At 47.5% G+C, this 24,484-nt stretch overlaps 1 protein-coding gene and 1 long non-coding RNA gene across 2 annotated transcripts in view; both read right to left on the bottom strand.

Annotated features, from left to right (window-relative positions):
- LOC139803945 (ankyrin repeat domain-containing protein 7-like) overlaps nt 1–13,833 on the bottom strand; it is a 226,787-nt gene extending 212,954 nt beyond the window's left edge. The window contains exon 1 of the transcript XR_011729225.1: nt 13,700–13,833. The gene's annotated coding sequence lies outside the window, so the exon portion shown is untranslated. The remainder of the gene's footprint in view (nt 1–13,699) is intronic.
- An 18-nt stretch (nt 13,834–13,851) lies between these two features.
- On the bottom strand, nt 13,852–17,463 carry LOC139803947 (uncharacterized). The gene is made up of 5 exons (XR_011729233.1): nt 17,352–17,463; nt 15,716–15,785; nt 14,876–15,063; nt 14,452–14,538; nt 13,852–14,073 (listed from the first exon to the last, which is right to left on the bottom strand). It is a non-coding gene; the product is annotated as an uncharacterized lncRNA (long non-coding RNA).
- Between the last annotated feature and the right edge of the window lie 7,021 nt (nt 17,464–24,484).

Here is a 24,484-nt window from a genome sequence, read left to right as displayed (position 1 = left end):
CACCTCCATCTGTCAGCCAACTTCCACAGAGAGCCAAGGGACACAATTCCTGAGAATATTTCATCAGATTTCCCACCCAACAGGCCAGTATCTAACAATGGAAACAGATGCCCCCACTGAACCAAAGGCAAAGAGGTGATTTTGATTCACATCTTCTTCTCCTTCTTGCTGTTCTCTAAGCCAAACCAGCCAAGAGCTGGCAGCTGCTCTGAATTTCTACTTACATTTTTTTCCTCTGCAGAAAAGAAGAAAAGGGAAATACTGCTCCTTGGAACCTGGCAGCTGTTTCTTGTTTCCCAGGCACTAGCTCATTTGCCCCCCATTCCTTCAGTATGTTTTTCTGCAAGGTTTTTAAGCTCCCACTACCCTCAAAACATGCAGCAGCTCCTCCAGACACTGAACTGGAAGCACAAAACATTTTACCCTGCCCAGAAACACAGGGGTCAGAAGATGACCAGAAGAAATCCAGGGAAAAATGGGCAACTGCATCCTTACTCGATGTGGTAAGCTGATAGCAAACCCCACCAGCAGCTCTGCCTGATACAACCACTCCAAAATTTTGACACAGGGACCCAGCTAGCTTTTATCTGCTTCCTGGAGGATCCCTAAAGGATCACAAGAGAGTCTGAGCCTGAAGAGCAGGAATAAGAGAAACACCTGAATAGAGAAGTACTCAACAAAATGTGAACAAGGTGGTGCTGGGTATTGGCTGGTCCTCTGGAGGGTTTCCTGGGCTCACCTGTTTCAAGAATTCATTCTTTCTTTCTCCCTTCCAAGTGGAGAACCATGGTCTCCAGGCTGCAATCTTGGCTTCAGCCTCTTTTTCCTCACGCTGTGTAAGTCCTTTGATGGCAGAGATGGCACAACCTGCTTTTGCAGCTGTGAGAGCAACAGTGACAAAAGGAAAAACTTTTCAGATCAGCAGTGCTATTTATGCTGCTACCCAAAGGGACCAAGATTTGCCTAGCAGATCCAGCACCAAAGTGGAACAGAACCTGCTGATCCAGCTCAACTATCTAGAACACAAGTTTACTGGATGCTTTAGCAGCACTCTGTAAGAAAAAGAAAAGCAGAAAACACACGAGCCTCTCATGTACCTGCTGCTGGTGCTGCTCCTCTGCAGCTGCCCGTGATGCTCCTAAGCTGGTCATCAAGTCTTCCAGGTGGTCATGAATCTACAAAAGCAGGAAAAGAAGCAAGAAGACACACTCTGACTTTCCAGCCTGAAAGTTGTAGATTCCTCCTTACCGAAAATGAATACTACATCCACCTCTTCACCTCTTTATTCCTATTATACCCAACACCAATGATCAAAATGGCCATAGTTTGAGGTCACTGTAAAACTGGTTGCAGTCATCTCCTCTGCTCTTTTCTTCAAGGAGAGGGAGAACACCATGCGGGACACAAAGAAACTTCAGTGAAAACCATCAGGAGGAGCATCTGAAAACCATGCCCTGTGAACCAAAGGGGAAGGACCAGCACCCTGACTACCGTCCCTCTCCTCTCCTCTCCTCAGCAGCAGTACAGCAAAGTCACACTTGCACAAGCAGTCTTCACAAGAGCCCTCATGCACCAGTTCAATACAAAAATGAACAAAGGCACACCGAGTGGCCAAAGGAAAAGCAGTTCTGCACAACAAAAGCTCTGGGGAGTCTGTTTTTGTTCCAGCCTGGGGATGCCAGTCAGGCCTCTGGCACAAGCTGCTTGCCATCAATATCCCCTGAGGACAGCAAGTGTCTGAAGCGGCATCTGAGGCCAGGAGGGGCCTAAGGCAGACAACAGTCACACCACTGGATTTGGGACAAATCCTGCACTTTTAAAGCATTAAGGAGCGTTTCCTGAATTACCATGGAAAACTCTAAAACCAGAAAGCTGGGGATGGGCCAGAATGCTGTCCCAGCACCCTGTATGCAGGAGAAAGCAGGAACTGAGCTCCCCTCAGCTCTCCAGGAAAACCTCATCTTAGCATTTCCCCACAGCAGTCGGTAAGAAGCTCAGGAGCTCAAAACAAGGCAAGTTGAGGACCAGCTTACTGAGGCAGAGGCTTGCAGGGTTCCCTCAAGGGCTTCAATCATACGTCTTTGCTGCTGGACTGTGCCTTCCAGTCTGGCGTTTTCCATGGAAAGGCTTAAAAAGAAATACAGGCCTTATTAGAGAAATCCACCAGAGCAGCAATTCTTAAAGAGCAGCAGGGGAAAAAACAAACAAAAGCGTCTTCAAAACCATCTGTTAACTTGCTGTGATGCAACGAGGCTGTGCTGTGGTTTTCACACAACCCCAGACAGCGACAGACACCTTGGTTCTCTGTGTCAGTCTCTTACCACTGCACACGCTCTTCCAGCTCTTTTACTCTAGCCCTGGTCTCAGAAGATGATGACAGGAGGTCTTTAAGTTTTTGGGACTTCTCTCTTAGTTTTCTTTTCCTATCCTTGTAGTGATGAATCTGATGCTCATATTGAAGCTGCTGCTCTTCCAGTTCCCGACACTGTCAAAACACAGCAAGAATCCATATCAGCTGGGAGAACTCTTCTAGAGAAAAAAACACTGCTGCTGAAGAACTCAAGCATGACTGCCCATGTCTGCACACACCTGCTACCCAAAGAACTGTCATCAGTTGAAATACATTTAAACTTTCACTTCTACTAGCAAATGAACACAAACCCTTTTACTTTGCCATCCTCTAGACTGCTCTCTCCCATCCCTCTCCTGATCCCCTAAAGCATGGTTCCAAGCACCAACACTCACCCTCCAACTCTTTAAGGGACTCATGGCACCCACTGCTTTCCTCCTCCATTGAAAACTGAAATGAAACTTGATCCCTCTCCTAAACTGCCTTCAGTCACTTCATCCCCTCTCATAAGGAGATAAAGATGATTTCTGTTTCAGAATATATACATATGGAGAATAAGGTACAAAACCATTCTGAACATGATTTTATGGTGGTCTTGGCAGTGCTGGGTTAACACCTGGACTTGATGCCTAAAGGTCTTTTCCAACCAAAAAGATTCTGTCATCCTCTGTTACCAGAGGGGGGGGGGGGTGAGGGGAAGCACCGTGAGCATAAAGAAGTCCAGAATTTCTACTGCCCTTCAGAAATCAGACAAACTGCTGGGCCAAACCACATGCAATGAGCAACAAACACGTCAGTCACTAACCTCAGACCAAGTAAGGACACCGCGTCCTCATGCCACGGACGTGGACATCAAGTTTATTAGTGTGATTCCTCCACACATCATCCCATCTCTGGGATGTGCTGGAGTTTGTTCTGGAATTCTGGGACAAATTCATGTACCTTGGATTTAGCCTCTCCCAGTTCCTTTTCCAAGCCCAGGCTGGCTTCCTCCAGGTTCCTGCAGCGCTTCGTAGCAACTTCCAGCGAAGCTTCTGCCACAGACAGCTTTTTAAGAGCTTCACCAAGCTCCTGCTGCAGCTTTCTGACATTGCCCTGATGAAATGGTTAGATGAGCACAAAAAAGGTTATAAGAACATGAACTATGCCTTTACTTTAACTTATATGATTATACACTTAGACCTGTCTTGGGACTCAATCCCAAAGGGAGGAAAATTTTGCCTGCCACCAGCAGTCAAAAGCTGAGCACCTCTAAATTATCACCAGCTGCTCATGAGGATTTCTGTTTTCTAATACCTACGAAAGGCTCAAGTATTAATCATCCTGCACACTGCACCGGCATACCTGAATCAGGTATTTTTTTAACAAAACTCAAAGCAATCTCTTGTCACAGTTTGACTGCAGATATTACTCTGGTGACTAAAGGCAGGACTTTGTATTAGATGGTTCTTGGGTCTGTTTCTCCATTCTACAAAGAGAATTAAATGAATACTTGGATCTGAAAGCTCTTCTGACAAACACTTGAGGTTTATATTGAAACACATCTCTGTCTGTTTCCTTACCAAGTTCATTTCAGAGTAACAACTGCCTCCCTGCTGACACATTTGCCTTCACAAATCTGGACAGGCCCTCCATTCATCCAGCCACCCACCCAACTACCATCTCCCAAAGGAACCTGGTATTTTGGCACTAGGAATACAAAGTGATTCACAGGGGAAAACCATTGACAGCACTGCTGGAGTTCTTCTCCTTCTTCCCTCAAAGAACCCAAAAAATGAAGAATAAGGTGGTTATCTGACACATGGCAGGTATTCACCTAGCTCAAACGCTCCGGGGTTGAGAGGAAGAAAGAAATGGAATTTTAAAGCACTGTTCACATCACTAAGGCAGGCAAACAGCACACCAGTGTCTAATTACTCAACAGGACTAGCTCCTGTTTTCCAGAAAGTAAAGATTAACAAAATGGGTATGGCAACTTTTAAACCTTTACTCTGCCTGGGACTGGTAGAATTTGCAGAACAACAGTTTAAATGACATCCTAACAAGTCTTCTGACCAGCTAATTAGTTAACACAGACACAAAGAACAAATTTAAATATTGCTACACATCACAAAATACACAATAGAAAGCTTAGGTCAGTGGCTGAAATTGACCTCTTGAGCAACAGGAAGGTCGCTCAGAAGGGGGCTCAAAACACAAACAGAAATTAACACCAAAAAAGTTGCCTTCAACACTGCAAACAGTGTATACTTTACCTCTCTTTTTACTTTGTCAGCCTCATATTTAGAGATTTGTTCTCTTAAATCAGTGCAATCGGCCTTTAATGCCTTGTTCCTCTTTTCCAGCATGTACACTTGTTTCTCAGCAGCAGCACTGACTTGTTGGAAAACTTCATTAAACCGTTCCTGGGCAACAGTCACTGCCCTTCCTTGGATGAGCTGCTGCTCCTGCAGGTTTTCCAGCAGCTGATGGAATAAATGCCTTTCCCTCTGGAGCTGGGCCAATGCCGCCTGCATGGACAGAGTCATAGCATAGAACCACAGAATCATTAAGCCTGGAAAAGACCTCTGGATCCTCCAGTCCAACTGGGAAACCAACACCACCATGCCCACTAAACCGTGTCCCGGAAGTGGAAATAATGTGCTCCGCTCTCCCCTGAGGTGTTACACAGCACTCCAGACCCCTCTGCCCAGCCCTGCCCCAGATGCCCAACACCAACAGGATGCCTGCCCGATTCCCCTCATGAATGCCCTCAGAAAAAATCCTTTTCAAACACTTCCTCGTAGTGAAATGAGGCAACCAGGTGCCACTAATTGCCAGGTAGTGGATCTTCTTACCCGACTCCTTGGGTTTTCTGCTAATGCTAGTTTGCGCCGGACTAGCTCCCTTTCTTCTGATTCATCTGAGCATGGGCTAGATCAAGGTCTCTGCCGCATTCTCTATCAGATGTAGCAAGATGAACCTCTTTTAGGGCACGGCGCTCCAAGGTCCAGCCAGGTGTTCCAGCAGAAACTCATGAATAATGCTCTGAGCCTATTGCCCTCAGGGCTGACTAGCCTGGATCAGTGCTACTGCTCCAAGAAGCAGCTAACCTCCTCCTCCCAGCTTTCCTCAGCAGGGAGCTTTATTGGCCCCCTAATCCTGCTCATGCGCAGTAGGGGCCTGCCCTAATCAGGCACAGGTGGGCTTAACACAAGCTTATGCCCACTACCTCGCAATTAGTGGCACCTGGTTGCCTCACTTCACTACACTTCCTGACATGGCCAAACACACACATGTTTTGCAGAGGCAGGGAAAGCTTCAAAGGTCACCAAAGTTCAAGGTTTCTTGCATGAGCTTTCTCTCACAAAGAGGAAGGAAGACCAGGCATGTTTAATCACACAGATCAGCCTGTTACTGAAAAATCTCCCTCTTCCCTTCAATATGCATTTTGCATTGGGAAAAAAAAAAAAAAGCATTTGACTGCATTGTTTGTCTGCACAGCACAGCAGGAACAACACTGGGCAAAACTGAAGGAAACCAGCTGGAAACAAAGCAGCAGTACAGCAAATATCCTGCATCTGGCAAGGATTTTTCCTCATCCTAAGAGGACTGTACCAACTTCAGACAGCAACACCACCTTCCTCTGCACGACTCTGCCATCACCATTAGTCACTTTCTGGTTACTTTTCTTTACCTTACTGTATAGTGCAATTTACTCTCTAATGCCACTTACCAGTCCAGACTCTTAATTAAAAATATTTGGCTTCACATACCTGCACCCCAGAGTTGTCAGTGGCTTCCTTTAGGCTTCTTTTTTTTGCTGGTGATGACACATGGGAAGTAGATCCTGAGTGCTCACCTACAATGAAAACAACAGATTTTTACAACCAGCATGACCTAATGCTACCTATTTACTCCGAGAGTGCATCTTGATTAATGGTGAGAACAATCTTTACAGAAAACATCACATCCCCTCACATTTGAGAGCTGCTAGAGACAAAATGATCAGAATAGAGTTTTTAATGTGCTAAATATGTGTTAAATATTTTCTTTGGTGGCATTTAACTTTCTTCTGTAAAAAAGAAAGCTTATGAATATCAGTATGGCCACAAATAATTCACTCCAGTGTCTTCAAGGTGCAGGATCTCTCTCTCAGATAAACTGTGGTCCATGCAGTAACGAGCAAGATGCTTTCAACAACGCAAAGGGTGCCTCCTCCTCCTGCTCTGAGGCCTGAGCTGAGGAACAAAAGTGCTCCCCTCTGACCCAGCTGGCAATGCTTTCCAGCGCACACACACACGGGTGGCACTGCAGACACCTCCTACATTTCAAAACCAGAGCAGCTGAGGCACTGGAACAGAAGGGCTCTCCCTCAGCTCCACTCAAAGCTTTCCCTGGCTTCAGCCAAAAGCAAGCACAGCTTTTCAATCCAACAGCACCCGCCAGGAAAGAGAATGCTACTGGCACACCCAAGACACTCCAGTCCTCCTCCTCCTCTCCATCTGCACGTTTTGGTCAGATTGCTTCAAGGAGAACACAGCAACAGAAGCAAGAAGAGCACTTGCTGCATAGAGCACCATCTGCAATCCAACACCATCTAGTCAGGTTCCAGAAAAAGAAAAAAAAAGGCACAAAAGCTGCTTTGCTACTCTGCCAGTGGCCACCAGGATTTACAGGCCAGGATAAAATTTGCAACCTCAGAAGTCAACCACTGTTTTAGTCCATTTACTCTAGGTGGATCTATATTCACAGAGGAAGTATCTGGATCTAGATCATTTCTCTCACCACTGATTTCTCTGCAGCTTGTGCTGGGCTCATCAGGGCTGCCATTTAATAAGTACTTCTCTGTACATCCAGCAATGGCAGTGTTTAGCTCTACAGCAAGCTCTTTCTTCTCTTCTTTTCCATGTTGTTCAGCTGTTTTTTCCTGAAAGAGATGAAACAAAAAAGCTGGTAAGAGCAGAAACAAGCATCTGCTTTGCTACCCACTGACAGCTTGAAGAACATTTTTTGTGGAAGAGAAAAGGGAAACTTTGCTTTCTTTTACAAGGCCTTCTGTGTTTCCAGGGAAATAAATCTTTAGCAGAATTCTGAGGTCCTGAGTCTCGGCCCTGCTTCTGCACAGCCCCTGAGAAGCACTTCCCCACTTCAGCCCAGCTTCATTTCAGTTACTGCAAGCTTTCGGGTGCTCCTGGATCTCCCTCCTACCCTCCCTGTCCTTCGCACAAAGTACCTCAGAATTCCAGGGAGAAGCCCAGAGAAAATCCTCAGCTTTCTCCACTTCTTCCATGGGTGGCAGGGAACCTACACACCAGGGAGGAAAGGAGACACTCAGTGGTTTTATATCACCCTGCTACTCCACTGTTTTATGTTGGAGGCTTTTCTTTAGTAACTTTTGATTCTAGAACCGTGGCTATCATCTAAAAGCACAAGGAATTAAAAAAAAAAAAAATCTATGTGAACAAAAGGAGTTATTTATTTAATTGCAATTGGCAAATTTCCAGACTAACACACTTCAGAGGAGTCACCTGGCAATGTCTGGAAAAGGAGGTAGGGAAGGGATGGGCAGGGCAGAGGAAGGGCTTGGCCAGGGACAAAGGCTTAGCAGGGGATTCATAGCTTAATCTTAAGGATATGGCTTATTTGGTTCTGAAATTACAAAGTGCCGTGTCTTCACAAGTTAATTTTCTTGCCTACTAGAGAAGAAAAAAATACAAAACTCTACTTAGCAAGCCTACTTTTACAGATCAGTCTATCATGCAATCTTTCCCAGATAGCTTACTGCTTTTCCTGCCCTGCTGGAAAGCCTTCATGCGCCGTGTCACCTTTGGCTTCTGCTGCTTCTGTAAAGAAAGATGTATTTCTGCAAAACTTTTTTTTCAATAGAAACAAACACAAAGAACTGTTTACATCCCTAGACTTGATGCCTAAATGAGCCTCTGCAAGTACACTAACCAAAATACCCCTCAATTTTAGTATCATGCCAGAAAAATGCATCGCTTCCATTTACATCAAGGCAAGAAAATTAAATCATGTTAAAACTAAACATGCTGGCATCTCCAACTGCCACACTCCTGCTCCTCACCCCTCCAGAACCCCACTGCAACACAACAGATGCTCCCGACATCGCTGCACAAATTGCTCATTCTTCAGCACACCAGTAAGAACAGCAGGCACCAGAGCTTGGAGCTGACAAAGAGAACACTGCCTGAGCATTCCAAAAAAGAGGGGAAATGTGCAGTGTGAGATGACACACAAGCACAGAATGCCATCTCATAGAAAAGAACCTGTTTGAGTAACTCAGCCATTGAGTGCTGGTGGGGGAACCTGATGGGGAGGGAAGGAGCAGCAGCAGATGGAGGATTTCAGGAGGTCCTCACAAAGAAATGCCCTGTTCCTCTATCTGTTTGGACTGAAACACCAAATTTACAGAAAACAAGAATCACCTCACAGGAGAAGAACAGAACAGATTATAAAAGTAACTGAGAAACTTTTAGGGTCTGCAAACCTGACCCAAATGAGCACCAAGAAATGAAGCAATGTGGTTTTTATGTCGTTACCTATTGCTCCTTTGTGCCAAACCGTAACTCTGCTGCACGCTCTGCCACACCCACGGTCTGTTAGGAAAAACTGACAGCAGAAGAAAGGCTGGCAGGCCAGAGACTGCTTCTATCACAGAATGGTACAGGTTGGAAGAGCCCTCCAAGACCATCCAGTCCAACCTTTGACCAACACCATCATCTAACTACTAAACCATGTCCTTAAGGACCAGCTCCAAATGCCTTTTCAATGCCTCCAGGGATGGTGCCTCCACCACTGTCCTGGGCCATTCCAATGCCTGACAGCCCTCTCAGTGAAAAAACGTTTCCGAACACCCATCCTAAACGTCCCCTGGTGCAGCTTCCATCCATTTCCTCTGCTCCCATCCCAGTTCACTAAGGAGAAGAGGCTGTTTCCCTCCTTACTCCAACCTCCCTTGAGGTACTTGAAGAGAGCTCTAAGGTTCTAAGGAGGAAACAGTGCTGGCTGGAACTGCAGTTGCTTTCAATCCCAGTTACTTGCCTTCAAATAACTCCTTTTCACAGGACAATTTCCCTGGAAATGCACCATACCTTGGGAGTAAAATCCAGTTGTTCTGCAGAAGCACTCCAACCATCACCAATCCCCTTTTTCTCAGATCTGCTTAAAAAGCAAAGCAAAGTGATGACACCTGTGCCTCCCAGATCACCCCTCAAGGAAGTGGTAGGTATTTGTAAAGTCTCACCTTTTCAAGCCTCCTTTGGAAAAGTCTTCCACTCCTGCTCAAACACGAAACGACATGGTGAAATTAGATTTGGCATGCTAAAAATTCAACAGTACATATGAACAAGGTACTCCTTGCACACATGAGTACACAGCAGAGGGAAAAGTTTTACTAGTTCATGTAGTATGATGTGTAATATTATGCTAGAGACAATACTAGCTGCTGCTCTAGCCAGTTACAAACTATTCTGAAAAGGGAAAGAAAATCAAACAGCATAACCCAACCAAAAGCTTAACCTCACACTCAGCCTGTTACTGCAGCACAGCAAAGAGACTCTCATGATGCAGGACACGTGCTTCATGGTGCCAGCCAGAGACTGCAGTAATAATGCCAAGAAATGTCCCCTGGACACTATCTGCTGTCCATTTGCCACACAGTTCTGATAAAACACCCTTAAGAACCCAGAGAGAATAAAACCTCCACTGTAGGGTCTGAGAGGCAAAGCACAAGACTAAATTCCATTGCATAAAAATATTAATTTCCTAAGATTCTTTTAGGGTTATGTGGCCTCGTAAGGACAGACTGGATTTTAAAACCTCAGAGAAGGAGGTAGGCGTTTGATCCCAGGACAATTTAATGTCACCTGCACGAGCTGCTTCTGCCTTCTTTGGAGCTGCACTTTCTGACAGCTGCTCACTAAGACTAAAGAAAGAGAGAGAGAGAGGAAACAGAGTTGTTAAAAACAACCACTTCCTGGCAGGTAACATTTAGCAGAAGAGTTAACAGCCATTTTTTATTCATCCTACACAGTTCACATGAATTCAGGGACTCCTAAGTACTTCTGAAGGGCAAGACACAGAACTTTCTGCAGGGCTGGTACACACTTCAGTGTTCCCTGCAGTCACCTTCATCCTATAGATGCACATTCCAAGTTATTAACTCCTGCTTGGTACACTCTTTCAGCCTAGCTTTTAACAAAGCGCACCTAACCACATCAGAGAAGGAACAACAAAATTATTCAACAGCCACACTTATAAGCACACCTAACCACATCAGAGAAGGAACAACAAAATTATTCAACAGCCACACTTATAACCGACCACTTCATTGAACCAAAAAGTTAAACGTTTACCTGGGATACCCATAAATACAAGCATAATCATCAGCTGTCCGCCCATCAGCATCTTTATGGGAAATGTCAGCACCGTAATGCAGGAGAACTTGGATCAATTTCATCTTCCCGACAGAAGCAGCCATCATGAGTGGGGTTCTGAAAGATCCAGATGTGCTATGAAGTTATCATTTTACACAGACAGTCAATATTTTCATTCCTGCGTGCTCTCAGCTTGCTCTCCCATTACTTGACAATGAACAAAAGAAAAAGCAGGTTCCATTAAAAGCAACAAGAACATGGGAGAGGGAGTCAACACAACTGCATGGTCACACCAAGCTGCCACACGCACACCACTTCAGTGCACATGGAGGCTGCTGTGCCTCTCAGCAATCCCACCGAAAGAATACTCAAGGGACCCATGTGGATAAACCCCTTACCTTTGTTGCTGGTCTCGAGCATGCACATCAGCTCCCATTCTCAGGAGAAACTCAGCTGTCTCTACCTGACCTTTGGAGACAGCAAGACTGAGTGGGGTAAAGCCCTCCTGAAAGGACAGACAAATACACCAAGTTAATCATCCAAGTCAAAAATAGTCTTCAACAGAAATATTGCTGCCACTTTCTGAAACAACTTCCTTTAGAAACAGAAACATGTACCTTATTCTTGGCATCAAGATTGGCATTATGATCAAGTAACAGCTCCACAACTTTAGGACTGCAAGACAGGACTGCCAGGTGGAGGGCGGTGTTGCCAACAACGTCTCTGAGGTTTGGGTCTGCACCACACTTCAGCAGAAAACCAGCACAGGCTTGGTGCTGGAACTGCACTGCCTGAGAACACACGAAAAAAGGGAAGACTTCCAAAACTCACATTTCACTCCATCACAGCTCGCCCAGCTTCTGACCACTGGCAAAGAAGAGCACCTGCAAAGATGACCTGACAGGTGCCTGTTCCACTCCAAATCCAACAGGCGTGTTTCCGCACAGCTCTGCGCACAAGAGTCCTGCCAGACACCTCTCCTTTCATGCACACTCAATAAGCCCCTCTTCCAAGAGCAGAACTTCTCTCACTCACCATCATCAGGGGTGTTGTCCCAAAATTATCAACAGCATCCAACTGGCAGCGGTGCCTTACTAGAAACGTGACGACCTCTGTGTGGCCGTTTGCAGACGCCAGATGGAGAGGTGTCCTGAGAATTAAACATGGGAGCTTAACACTGACAGACAAGGAAAGAACCAAAGCTGTGGCACCACCCAGCCCGGGGGACCCTGCTGCTCCTGCTGCTGCTGCAACCCCGCACACATCACCCACAGGGCAGGAGAGACCTGGGGAGGCCTCAGCAGCTGCAAGAGAACCCTGCAGGGAGAGAAGGGCCAAGCGGCAGCCCAGCAGCACGCACCTCCAGGAGCACTGGCGCCCACCCAGCAGCTCCCGGCACTGGAAAGCTCTCAAGTTCCCCCTCCCAGCTGACAGGGCACATCTTGCTTTGCAAGCAATCAGCTCCAAGGGGATCCCACACAAACCCTGCAGGGGGGATGCTCCCGCACGCCACCCGAGGTGTCCCAGCAGCGGCCACAGCCCCTCACCGATTCTTCCTGTCGCGGCGGTCGATGCCCCAAATCTTGATCCACCAGCGCCAGCGCCTCAGCCAGGCCAGGTGGCCGCGGGCAGCCGCACCGTGCAGACTGCCCAGACCTTGCTGCTGAGGCTTAGGGGCGCCGGTGCCGGCAGCAGCAGCAGCGCGGGGCTGCCCAGGAGCGCTGCCAGAGCAGGGAAGCTTCTGCTTCTTGTTGAAAAGCCCCATCCCAGGAGCTCTGCGAGCTGCGGCACGGGCACAGCCCTGCGGGAGCAGTGGGAGGCAGCCGGCCGAGCCGGGGGGGTATAAAAGGGAGAGTCAGGAGAAGGGAAGGGCAAAGGCAGGGACAGGGGATGTAGGAGAAAGGCAGGGATGAGGCGGGAGCAAGGAGCAAACCAACGGCGAGGAGCACGAGCAGCCAGAGAGGCAGAGACCAGCACAGCTCAGCACAGGAGCCACAACCGTAGAGTCACCACCAACGGCACTCGCCAGGGGCAACGGTGGGCGGGGCCGAACCACCCTGTGGGGGGGGGGAGGGGGTAGAAGGGGCCGAACCAATTCACGGGGGGGGGGAAACGAAGGAAAGAAAAAGGCATCTGAGAGAAGCTGAGAAACTCTCCCCCATCGGAATGAGTCCTACTGGCAGGACAACTATCTTTTCCCTAACTCTTGGGAAAATGTTAACACAAATGTTAACTGTCACCATGCTCCGTGTGCCACACCCAGCTACACAGAAAATCTTCTTAAAAGTTCCCTGCTGCAAACACATCCTCTGCAGGCCCCGGCACCAGCCTGACCTTCCACAGGCAGCCCAGCTTTTGAGCAGCCAGCCTGAAATGAGCCATAATGGCTGTAATTAGCCCCATTGCTGGGCATCAGCCAGGGGAGAATTTAAAAGCAGCAACTTGCCTCAGGCTCTGAGTCTCACTGTTACAACTTTGTTATCTCCTGTTTCTGCTCTCAGAACATCAGATGTGATTGTTTTGAATTAACAAAAAAACCTGCACGGAACACTTGCATTCCTCACAATAACTGATCCCACAGCAGGGAATAAAAGCTGCATCAGTCAGTAGGGCTTTGCAAAGAGCACACAAGAACTCATCAGGTATGGGGCCATCAGAGGAGGAGGGCTCTTTGGATAAAGAGAAAGGCTTTTTCTTCTTTCCTCTGGCATATGCTTCCCTGGAGGCAGGGTGGGGAAGGAAAAACACAAAAGTTAAACACGGCTACATGGAAAAAGTTAAAGACAGGCACACGGAAAAATTTTCCAAGCTTTGGATTTTATCAAAGGAAGCAAGAGATGGAATTCTGCTCACCTCATGTAAGCCGTCTTAAATACATTTATATTAAACTACTTTTTTTTGGTTGCTTTGGCACTCCAATGCTTCCCCATGATTTCTCTTGTTCCCTTTTTGGGAACTTATGCATTAATACTTATGCATTAAGAGTTGGTATTGCATATTTCCCCATTCTTGTCAGCAGAGCTTCCTTTGTATTGGGATCTTTCACCTCCAGCATGAAACTCCTTGGAATTCCTGTGCTCTTTCTAACTCTGGGATCAGGCTCGACAGTTTAGGCTCAACACTCCTCATTTAACTGTTGCAGACCCACTGAAATGTCCATAACTTACAGCCAACTAAATTACTCTGCCAACACTGGGTTTCTAACGTAAAATTAACAAAATGTCTCAGAAATGGTGAACAGCTTCTGAAGGGCTTCCTTGTGTCTTGAAGCTGAATAATACTGCAGGATTACACTGAGGCTGATCAGGTACTCCCCTCCTGTCTTCCCAGCCTGGGATCAACCCTCTATAGAATAGTATCCAAATAGAAACATTTTGTAAACTTAAACCAATGACTTCAAACTATTAAAAATCAAAGTTTTGTTCACATCTCTTTTTATCCAGCTACAGATCATAACATAAGATTTAAAATAACAAAGCAAAGACTCTTGGGGTTTTTTTAAGTATTTGACAAGAAATTCCATATACCTCAATAAGCTGGGCCAGAGAAACAAGTGCAGAGGAGTCACTGATCTCTTCACAAAAAAATAATGAAAGGGTTTTTACATACCTGTTTTCAAGAAATAAAACCCCATCTGAATTAGAGTAAATACTATGAATGCGGTTTGGATAAATGCACTGTGGGAATTACCAGGGTCCCTGGGCCAGCTACACTCACGCTCACAGAGAGAGACATTCATGTGCAGCAAGGAATTCAAACTGATCAGTGACAGCATCACTGATGTCAGATTCAGACTGAGTGGTTTCAGACCTACAGACAAGAAGTTTTCAAGTTGAAACATGACACACCACTCCATGACCAGCAGAGGCTGTATTCTTCACACAACACAGACACACACTTGATGAATTTCTACATTCAGATCTCCTAACAGCTTCTCAAGTGCTCAGACCCCACAACTCTGGGTTAATGTAATGCCTCACCCCATTCTAGTGAAGAAAATTCAGTTATACCTAAAATCAGGATGACAAAAAAAAAAAACATCCCACCCCTTAGTGATTTTTTTATACTGGAAGGACTATTTTGAAATGCAGAGTTACACATCATATGATTCCACCCCAGGTGGTGGAATCAACATCTAGAGCATTACCAGTCAGGTATTTCCTTGTGTTCCTTATCTGTATTTTAGCAGCAGCAGGACAGAGTTTGCAAAGCTGTAGAAAAATGCTGCCCCTTTTCCCAGTGTCAGTTCCAAGTGGTGGTATCCTGAAGAAAGGCTGAACCTTTGGGAAATGGAAGCAGCATCCAAACCTGAAGTCACCCAGATCCAAACATGTCCTGCAGGCAGAAGGGAAGAAAAATGACAGAGCTTTTACCCACAAAGGCACTGGGCTCCAATCTTGTGCTGAATGTGTCCACTGGGCTGTTGGCATTTTCATGTGCAGACAAACTATTCAACTGAACTGCTTCATCAGACAAAGCCCAAAGATCAAATGCAGAACTGCAGAATACCAACTTGGGGAGAAACAATTCTTTAACTGATAGCAATCTATTGAAGACATTTATGTACTCAGAGGGGCCCAAACAATTTCACCTCAGTTATGCAGCTTCAGGAAGAAATGTCCAGGCATTTACAGACACAAAAAGGAATTGTTTAGCTGTACAGAGGTGTCCTCAAAATGTTTGGGATATGTTGGTTTGAGTCGAAAGTAAGAAACAGTACCAAGTATAACAGTAACAGATAACAGTAACAGTGGGTTTTGGTAACATTTTCAAAAATTAGGAAAAAAAAAATTAGGAAAAAAAACCTGTGCAAATGATGGCATTACACAGTTTTGCTATGCTGAATCAAATACATTGCATTTACAACAAAGACTGTGTTTTATTGGAAAATACTTTAAGTTAATGTTTGGGAAATTAATACAAGGGTACATTGTTTGGATGTAAACGCAGGCTGCAATAGAAAGTGTAAGACTGTGATTTTACATACAGCTTTTGATGTTCCACTCACTGGCTCCCTTTGCCTTCCTCATGTTCCACTCACTGGCTCTGACTGGCTTCTAGAAGAACAAAAAAGGTGATCAGAACTCCAAATAAAGCACTTGTGTCCAACCTTAAGTAGTGAAAGCAGAGTATAAACTAGTTTTCTGATGCACAGAGTAAAACATGTTGAAGACAAAATTCAGTCCCTAACCCCACCTTTTCTTCTTCAAGATGCTGCTGTCCCTGCTGCCCCCCAGCCTGTCACTGCCCAGTGTCCCATCACCCCCAGGCCTTCACTACCCACTGCCAACCCCCAGCAGCCCCCTGGCTCTGCCATGGCTCCCTCAGCAGCCCTGGGCCCATCACTGCCCAATGTCCTTTCACTCTCCCAGACCCTCACCACCCCATGTCCCCCCTGTCACTCCCAGCCTGCCACCTCCCCGTGTCCCCTCCTGTCAGCAACCAGCCATGGCAGAACAGCCTGGGGGAGATGCAGTGGGCTTGGTGGTCACAGGGCCAGTGAAGGGAGGGGATGGCTCAGGGTGTCTGAGTGTCTCTTAGTGCAAGAGGATATAGAAAGAAACATTCTTGGGAACAAGTCCCCAGTGATCACCTGGTTTTTCCTTTTTCCCTTCCAGGTGATGATGGGCAAGCCCCAGGCCCATGCAGCCATTCTCTGCGCACAAGTCCCCTGGGGCTGGGTATCTGACACACGTTTCATAAAAGAACACAGCCCCAGAGATTTGATTTGTTCATCTTCAGCTGGGGGAAGGTGTGTGTGTGTGTGTGTGTGTGTGTGTGAGAGAGGAAGAGCTGCTCTCCCATTTCATTTTTGCACCTTAGCAAAAACATTGCATGATTTACACTCAAGAAATCAAAGGTAAGCGACGCAGATGGCTCCAACCACAAATTTCCACTGACTCCCTAGAAATATGCAAGACCACACTATCAGTCACACTGCCCTCCCTGCTGTAGAGGTGTCAGACCAGAAATGATGGTTTCAAGACAGAAAACACAACACAATCCAGCACAACAACAACAAAAAAACAACCTGAAGAAACCAGGTAAACAAACCAAGAGTCCCTAATCAAACCCTAAAAATGAAAACAAGCTTTCATCTTTGAAAAGAAAGCCCAGGGTGCTGGGGCCTGGCCCAGCTGCTCATCACTGCTCTTCTGGGGCTCTGCCCAGCTCCCTGCCCCCAGCTCTTCATCCCTCCCTCTCTCTCGTTTGCCCGTCATAAGTTTGGGCTTTCACTGGCTGTCTCCCTCTCAACGTTTCCCAGTTCCTCCCTGCCTGTTCTCAGAGCTATTGCTGTTTCTCTCTCTCTTTGTCTCCACATCTTTCTCTCCCTCTCCTCTCCTGGCCTTATTGTCCCTCTCTCTCCTGCAGCCTCTCCCCTTTCCTGCCCCTCCCCTCACCCTTTCCCCTCTCTCCTGCTCCCTCTCCCACCCCTCTGTCACTCCCCTCTCCTGGGGCCTTTTCTGTCTCTCTCAGGCCCCTGGCCCGCCCCTGGCCCACTCTCTGTCCATCCCCCCTCTCTCCTCCTTCCCGCCCTTCTCCTCTCTCTCTCCCTCCCTCCCTCCCTCCCTCCCTCTCCCCCTCTTTGCCCCCTTCCCCTCCATCTCTTTCCCGCTCCTCACCACTCTTTTTCCTGCCTTCTCTCCCTGCCCAGATCCCCTTCCTCCTGCTCCCCCTCCCAGCTGGGCGGGGGCCGGGGCAGCCCCGGGGTCGGGCGGGCTCAGGCAGCAGGAGAGGAGGAGAGCCCCGGGGCATGCTGGGAGCTGTAGTCCCGGGGCATGCTGGGAGCTGTAGTCCCGGGGCATGCAGGGGGCTGCCCGGCGGCCATCTTGGTTCCCGGGCCATGCTGGCAGCTGGCATTTCCCCACTCTCCCCATCCCGCAGCCGGGGAAAAACTCCGGGAGGGCGGCATGGATGAGCCAGCAGCTCGTAAAAGCCCTCAAAATGAAGGAGGAAGCATGCAGAGGGGGGATGCAAGGGCAGGTACCCTAGGAGGAGTAGACAGGTGGTTGGAGCAGCTGGGGAGCAGGGCAGGAGAGCCACATCCATCCCAGGTAGAACTTAATCTTGCCAGGGGTGGAAAGAGGAATAAGAAAAGCTTTGAGAGGTACCTCTCTCAGGTGGGCTGAGAGAGTTGGGGCTGTTCAGCCTGGAGAAGAGAAGGCTCTGGGGGGGCCTTAGAGATCCTTCCAGTCCATGAAGGGGCTACAGGAAAGCTGGGGAGGGGCTTTTCACCAGAGAGAGTAGTGACAGGACAAGGATTAATGGTTTTAAACTGAAAGGGGATAGATTTAGGTTAGATATTAGGAAAACCTTCTTCCTCATGAGAGTGGCAGGATACTGGAAGAGGTTGCCTAGAGAAGTTGTTGATGCCCTTCCGAGGAAGTGTTCAAGGCCAGGTTGGACGAGGCTTTGTGACACCTGGTCTAGTGAGAGATGTCCCTGCCCATGCAGGGGGTTGGGTCTTGATGATCTTTAAGGTCCCTTCCAACCCAAGCCATTGTATGATTCTCTGCCTCCTTAGGAGCTGTGTCCTGACTTCTCTGCAGTACTTGAAAAAGCTTGGGTTTTGTTATGGGCAGCTCAGCAGACACCAGTGAGACTCAGTGCCTGAGGCAAGTTGCCTTTAAATTCTCTCCTGGCTGATGCCCAGCAATGGGGCTAATTACAGCCATTAGTGGCTCATTTCAGGCTGGCTGCTCAAAAGCTGGGCTGCCTGTGGAAGGTCAGGCTGGTGCTGGGGCCTGCAGAGGATGTGTTTGCAGCAGGGAACTTTTAAGATGATTTTCTGTCTAGCTTGGTGTGACACATGTGGCATGGTGACAGTTAACATTTGTGTTGACATTTTCCCCAGAGTGAGGGAAAAGATAGGTGTCCTGCCAGTAATTCCTGGTAGGCCAGGAGAATTCTAGATGTCCATTTCCCTCTAGTTATGGGTTAGACTTGTCTAGGGAAACACCCTGCACTTGTGCAATGGCAATGGAGCTTTTGCAGTGAGCTCTGTGCAGTCAGAGGAAGCTAGTTTGCCATTTGAAGATGACAAGTGAGAGAAAAGAACTGGGTTACACAAGAAGGGTTATTTTACCCTCTCTATCATAGAATCATAGAATTGGCTGGGTTGGAAGGGACCTCAGAGATCATCAAGTCCAACCCTTGATCCACTACCGCTACAGTTACTAGACCATGGCACTGAGTGCCACATCCAGTCTCTTTTTAAATATCTCCAGGGACGGAGAATCCACCACTTCCCTGGGCAGCCCATTCCAATGTCTGATCACCCTCTCAGTAAAGAAATTCTTTCTAATGTCCAACCTAAACCTCCCTCGGCACAACTTGAGACCGTGCCCTCTTGTCTTGCTGAGGGTTGCCTGGGAAAAGAGACCAACTCCTTTGAATTGGTTATGAAAAAGCCTCTCCAGGAGAAGAACTCTACCAGCTCTTTGTATGGCTCATAGAGGTGGGGGAGAGCTTCTCAGCTTCTCTCAGATACTTAAGGGACCATTGTCACCTGTAGTGGCAATGAATGAATGCTGAAGCTTAAACCAATGCAAGGTTTAAGGATTAAAGGAGGCTTTTCCTTTCCTTCAGCCCCCTTCCCCCTGTGAATTGGTTCGGCCCCTCCCCCCCCACCACCCCCCCCACCACCCCCCCCACCCTTCCCAACCCCCCCGCAGGTGGTTCGGCCCCACCCACCGTTGCCCCTGGCAACTGCTGTTAGGGGCGACTCTGCCCTTGTGGCTCCTGTGCTGAGCTGTGCTGGGCTGTGTCTCTCCAGCTGCTCCTGGTTCAAGATCTGAACAGGTTGCACCTCGCTGCTGCCCACGGTCACCTGTCCTGGCTGAGGTTCTGGAACTCGTGGATCAAGATTTTGGGGCATCGACTGCCGTGACAGGGAGAATCGGTGAGGGGCTGCGGGCAGCATGCTCGGGTGGCCTGTGGGAGCATCCCCCCTGCAGAGTTTGTGTGGGATCCCCTTGGAGCTGATTGCTTGCAAAGCAAGATGTGCCCTGTCAGCTGGGAGGGGGAACTTGAGAGCTTTCCAGTGCCGGGAGCTGCTGGGTGGGCGCCAGTGCTCCTGGAGGTGCTGGGCTGCTGCTTGGCCCTGCTCTCCCTGCAGGGTTCTCTTGCAGCTGCTGAGGTCTCTCCTGCCCTGTGGGTGATGTGTGCGGGGTTGGAGCAGCAGGAGCAGCAGGGTCCCCTGGGCTGGGTGGTGCCACAGCTTTGGTTCTTTCCTTGTCTGTCAGTGTTAAGCTCCCATGTTTAATTCTCAGGACACCTCTCCATCTGGCATCTGCAAACGGCCACACAGAGGTCGTCACATTTCTAGTAAAGCACGGCAGCCAGTTGGATGCTGTTGATAATTTTGGGAGAACACCCCTGATGAAGGTGAGTGAGAGAAGTTCTGCTCTTGGAAGAGGGGCTTATTGAGTGTGCATGAAAGGAGAGGTGTCTGGCAGGACTCTTGTGCGCAGAGCTGTGCGGAAACACGCCTGTTGGATTTGGAGTGGAACAGGCACCTGTCAGGTCATCTTTGCAGGTGCTCTTCTTTGCCAGTGGTCAGAAGCTGGGCGAGCTGTGATGGAGTGAAATGTGAATTCTGGAAGTCCTTCATTTTTTTTTTTTTTTTTTGTGTGTGTGTGTGTTGTTCCCAGGCAGTACAGCTCAGAGAACAAGACTGTGTGACTTTTGTGCTAGAGCAGGGTGCCGACCCAAATCTTGCAGACATCGATGGCAACACTGCCCTCCAGTTGGCCATCCTGGCTCGTAGTAAAAACCTCGTGGGGCAGTTAATCAAGCATGGTGCCAAACTGGGTGCCAAGAATAAGGTATATATAAATATTTCTTCAAGAAGTCCTTTCAGAAAGTTGCATCGATACTTCTTTTACAGATTTTTTTTTTTTTTACTTTGATTATTAAGATGATGCATTTCTCTGACTTTTCAGAAGGGCAGTACCCCACTAACTCTTGCTATCACTGAAGAACACGAGGAGATATTAGAAGATCTCCTGAAAGCAGGAGCTGATGTGCATGCTCGAGATGAGCAGGAGAAGGAGGGGGTGCAGGAAGAAGGAGGGGGTCCAGGAGGAGGAGGTGGTCAAGGAAGAGGAAGGGATCCAGGAAGAGAAGGGGATTCAGAAGGAGGAGGGGGTCCAGGAATAAGAGGGTATCCAGGAATAGGAGAGGTTCCAGGAAGAAGGAGGGGGTCCAGAAGGAGGAGAGGGTCAAAGAATAAGAGGGGGTCCAAGAATAGGAGGGGATCCAGGATTAGGAGGGGGTCCAGGAACGCAAAGACTTTGGTTTGCTCCTTGAGTGTTTATCCAAATGTGTTCATTGTAAAGGAATGGGGAAAATACTTCTTCCGAGAGCAAGTTGGAATGAAAATAATGACTGTGTCTGTGTCAAATGATCCATGGCATTGCATGTTTTGAATCTTTCAGAACCCCACTCATGATTGCTGCTTCTGTTGGGGAGATGTATTTGGTCAAAGTTCTCCTTTCTCACGGAGCCAATTGTCGCAGCGAGGGAAGACTCGGACACTCAATATGAGTTATCAGCAAGCTTCATTTATTGATTATAGCACACTATATTTTTGCAGTCCTTAATAAGCTAATACATATTCTGTAATCTAACCACCCTATTGGATATTATTCTAAATGTCAACCCCACCTTAAGTTCCTTGGTTATCTACATCCTTCTGTTACATTCTTTAGCTAACCACAAGTCCCTTTTGTTGTATAATGGCTACAGTCAAGGACATAGTGCCCATACGAGGTGGTAGTTAGCAACATTCATGCAACATCGGCAGATCAGACTAGCTGAGTTTGATGTTTCCCAAGAACTTCTTCAGCCATCTGCAACATGTCTACATGGCCCTTGTCACATAACCAATCCTCCACAATTCCCCCGTTTTTATTTTGTGCAATCATAACTTGTGTAGTCAGACGACTGTCCTGGTTTGAGCCAGGATAAAGGTGATTTTCTTTTTTTTTTCTTTTGCTTTTAGCTAAGTCTCTTGTAAGCAGTTGCACTTGCTGAAATTAACAGCAAGTTTCTCAGACAGTGTGTCTTTCTAGGACTGATAACACTCGATGTTTATAGTTACTGCTAGAGACTGGTAGGTAGAGCCAAGGACACTGCTCAGGTCTGAGGAAAACATAAAGAGGTCCCTCCTGCAGCCCTCCTCTGGGGAGGAACGGACAAGACAGATGCCAGAATTGACCAAACAGAGTATTCCATCACATATACGTCATCCTCAGTATAAATTTGAGGGATCGCGAGGGCCAAGCCAGATTCCCTGCTTCCGGCTGCCTGCCCTTCCTGCCTTTCCTGCTTCCCTTCCTTCACCCGGCATCCTGGAGGGATCCAGTCCGTTCGTCTGCCTGTGGTCCTGATCCGTGCCAGCCCATATCTGTGTGTTCCTGCCTCCAGTTCCCAACTGCTGCCGACTCCAGGAGTCCAGCCTGGACTTTCCCAGAGCTGCCCTGCAGACTCGGTGGTGACGTGAGAGCTAGTGGGGGAAAGGGGGGAGGAATGTGGTATCCATTTTCTTGTATATTTGTATATATTTAGTAATTTTTTCCTATTTATCATTACTGTTTCATTAAAGTTGTGTAGTTTAGTTTCCATCCCATAAGTCTCTCTCCCTTATTCTCTCTCCTTTCTTATAAGGGAGGAGAGAGAGATTAATAGAGAGCGTCTGTTACTCGGTTTAATTGCCGGGCCAGTGTTAAACCGTGACAGGCGACTAAGACTTTTCCTTACACAGGACAATATGAGCTGAGAAACAACAATAATCAACAGTGTCCTGGTTTGGGCCAGGATAAAGGTGATTTTTCTGAGTTTCTTGTAGATGGTTGAACTTGCTGAGGTTGACAGCAAGTTTCTCAAATGGAGTATTCCATCCCATGTGCGTCATCCTCGGTATGGAGTTGGGGGATCGCGAGGACCGAGCCACACCCTTACCAGCTGATCGGCCTCACCTGGGATCACCAGCAGAAGTGCTGGGTACCACCCCCCTTAACAGCTAATTGGTCTCACCTGTAGTACTATAAAAGACCAGCAGAAGCTCCCTGGCTGCCTGCCTGTGGCCCTGCTTGCTGGCCTGCCTGCCTGGCTGCCTCCCTGGCTGGCTGCCTGCTGCCCTGCCTGCTGCCCGGTTGCTTGCCTGCCTGCCTGCCTTCACCCGGCATCTTGGAAGGATCCCATCCAGTCCGTTTGCCTGCCTGTGTTCCTGCCTCCTGTGTGTCCAGCCTGGACTTTCCCGGGGCTGCCCTGCAGCCTTGGTTTGCGTGGGAGTTGTTGGGGGAGAGGGGGGAGGGAGTCTGGTGTTCGTTCTCTTGTGTGTTTGTGTGTATATATATATATATATGGCATTTTTTCTTTTCTTTTTTTCCCTGTTTACCATTGTTGTTTCATTAAAGTTGATTGGTTTAGCCTCCAACCCATAAGTCTCTCTCCTTTCTTATCAAGGAGGAGAGAGAGATTAATAGAGAGCATCTGTCACCCGGTTTAATCGCCAGGCCAGTGTTAAATCGTGACAAACATTATTATCCCAACAATTTTTAACCCAAGCAACAATAATGAGGAAAGCATAGGGGTCAGTCCCCAACCTTGAAACCAAGAAGTGATAATACCATCCAGAGGACTAACTTGTTGCTCTATTTGTTGTGTGTGTTGTTTCAAATATTGTATGCTGGCATGAATACTCTCATTGTGATCAGAAAGATTCATCTAGCACATGCCATCAAAGTCCTCACAACCATGACCTTGAGCAAGTAACAAAAAATCTATAGCAGCTTGGTTTTGCAACAGTGCATGTCGTAAGCTCTTTTGATCCATTAAAAGTTCTTCCAAAATCTTAGTAGTTGTATTAGCTTGCTTTTCAGCCCAGCATGCTAGTTTAGCAAGATTATTCAAGGCATTTCCAGCTGCTGCTCCTGGAGTAAATACAGCTAATGCTGTCCTAGCTGCTACACTTAATAATTCTACCTCATCATCACACGTTGGCGCTAGCCCAATGCTGCATTCTCTGCGAACCTTCTGTATGGGAATATTTCTCAACTCAGCAAAGCGAGAGGCAAAAATGGTTAGCGATCCTAGGTAGCAGGGTCTACCAACAATATTATGAGGAATTCCCTGCCATGCTCTATCACCGCAAATAAAAAATATTCCTGAAGGCAAAGCTTTAGCAGTATCATTAACCCAAATTAGTTCTATAGGGCTGGAACTATGAGTTTCCCCAATGTCTCCCATCCTGGTTACATTTTTACTAGAGTTATTATATCCACAGTAGCCTGATCCCAGGCTATACTCTGCCATAGTAGGGGAAATATCTTGCCAGCTTACTGGGTAGGGCTTACCGACATATTTCGGTCCAAATACAATACAAGTAAGGGTCCAATTTCCAGTGACATTGCCAATAGCCTCGGAACCCAACAAATTTAATTCTTGTGGGTCCCAAGGGAGAGTAACATTTAACCCTTGGATCAATGCTGCTGAACAATTACCTGATGACACACTGTTCTTGCACCAACTCGTGTGCATGAAGGAGACTTTCCCATTTTAAAGGCCACTGCTCAACCCAGACCGGCTCATCAATTTTCCACCGGAGAGGAATTGGGAAAGTCCATGCAATGGCCGTAGCTATAAAGGGAGGTCTGTAGTCAGCACCATTCCCATCTGAGCAAGCACATCCCGTCCAATTAATGCAGATACCCCATCTGGAAGAGGAATTATTGACGCTGAGCAAGACACA

The sequence above is a fragment of the Heliangelus exortis genome, chromosome 17 (assembly GCF_036169615.1).
Source record: "Heliangelus exortis chromosome 17, bHelExo1.hap1, whole genome shotgun sequence".
Classification (NCBI taxonomy): Eukaryota; Metazoa; Chordata; class Aves; order Apodiformes; family Trochilidae; genus Heliangelus; species Heliangelus exortis.
Note: the sequence above shows the minus strand (reverse complement) of the source record. Positions and strands in the feature narration are given on the sequence as shown.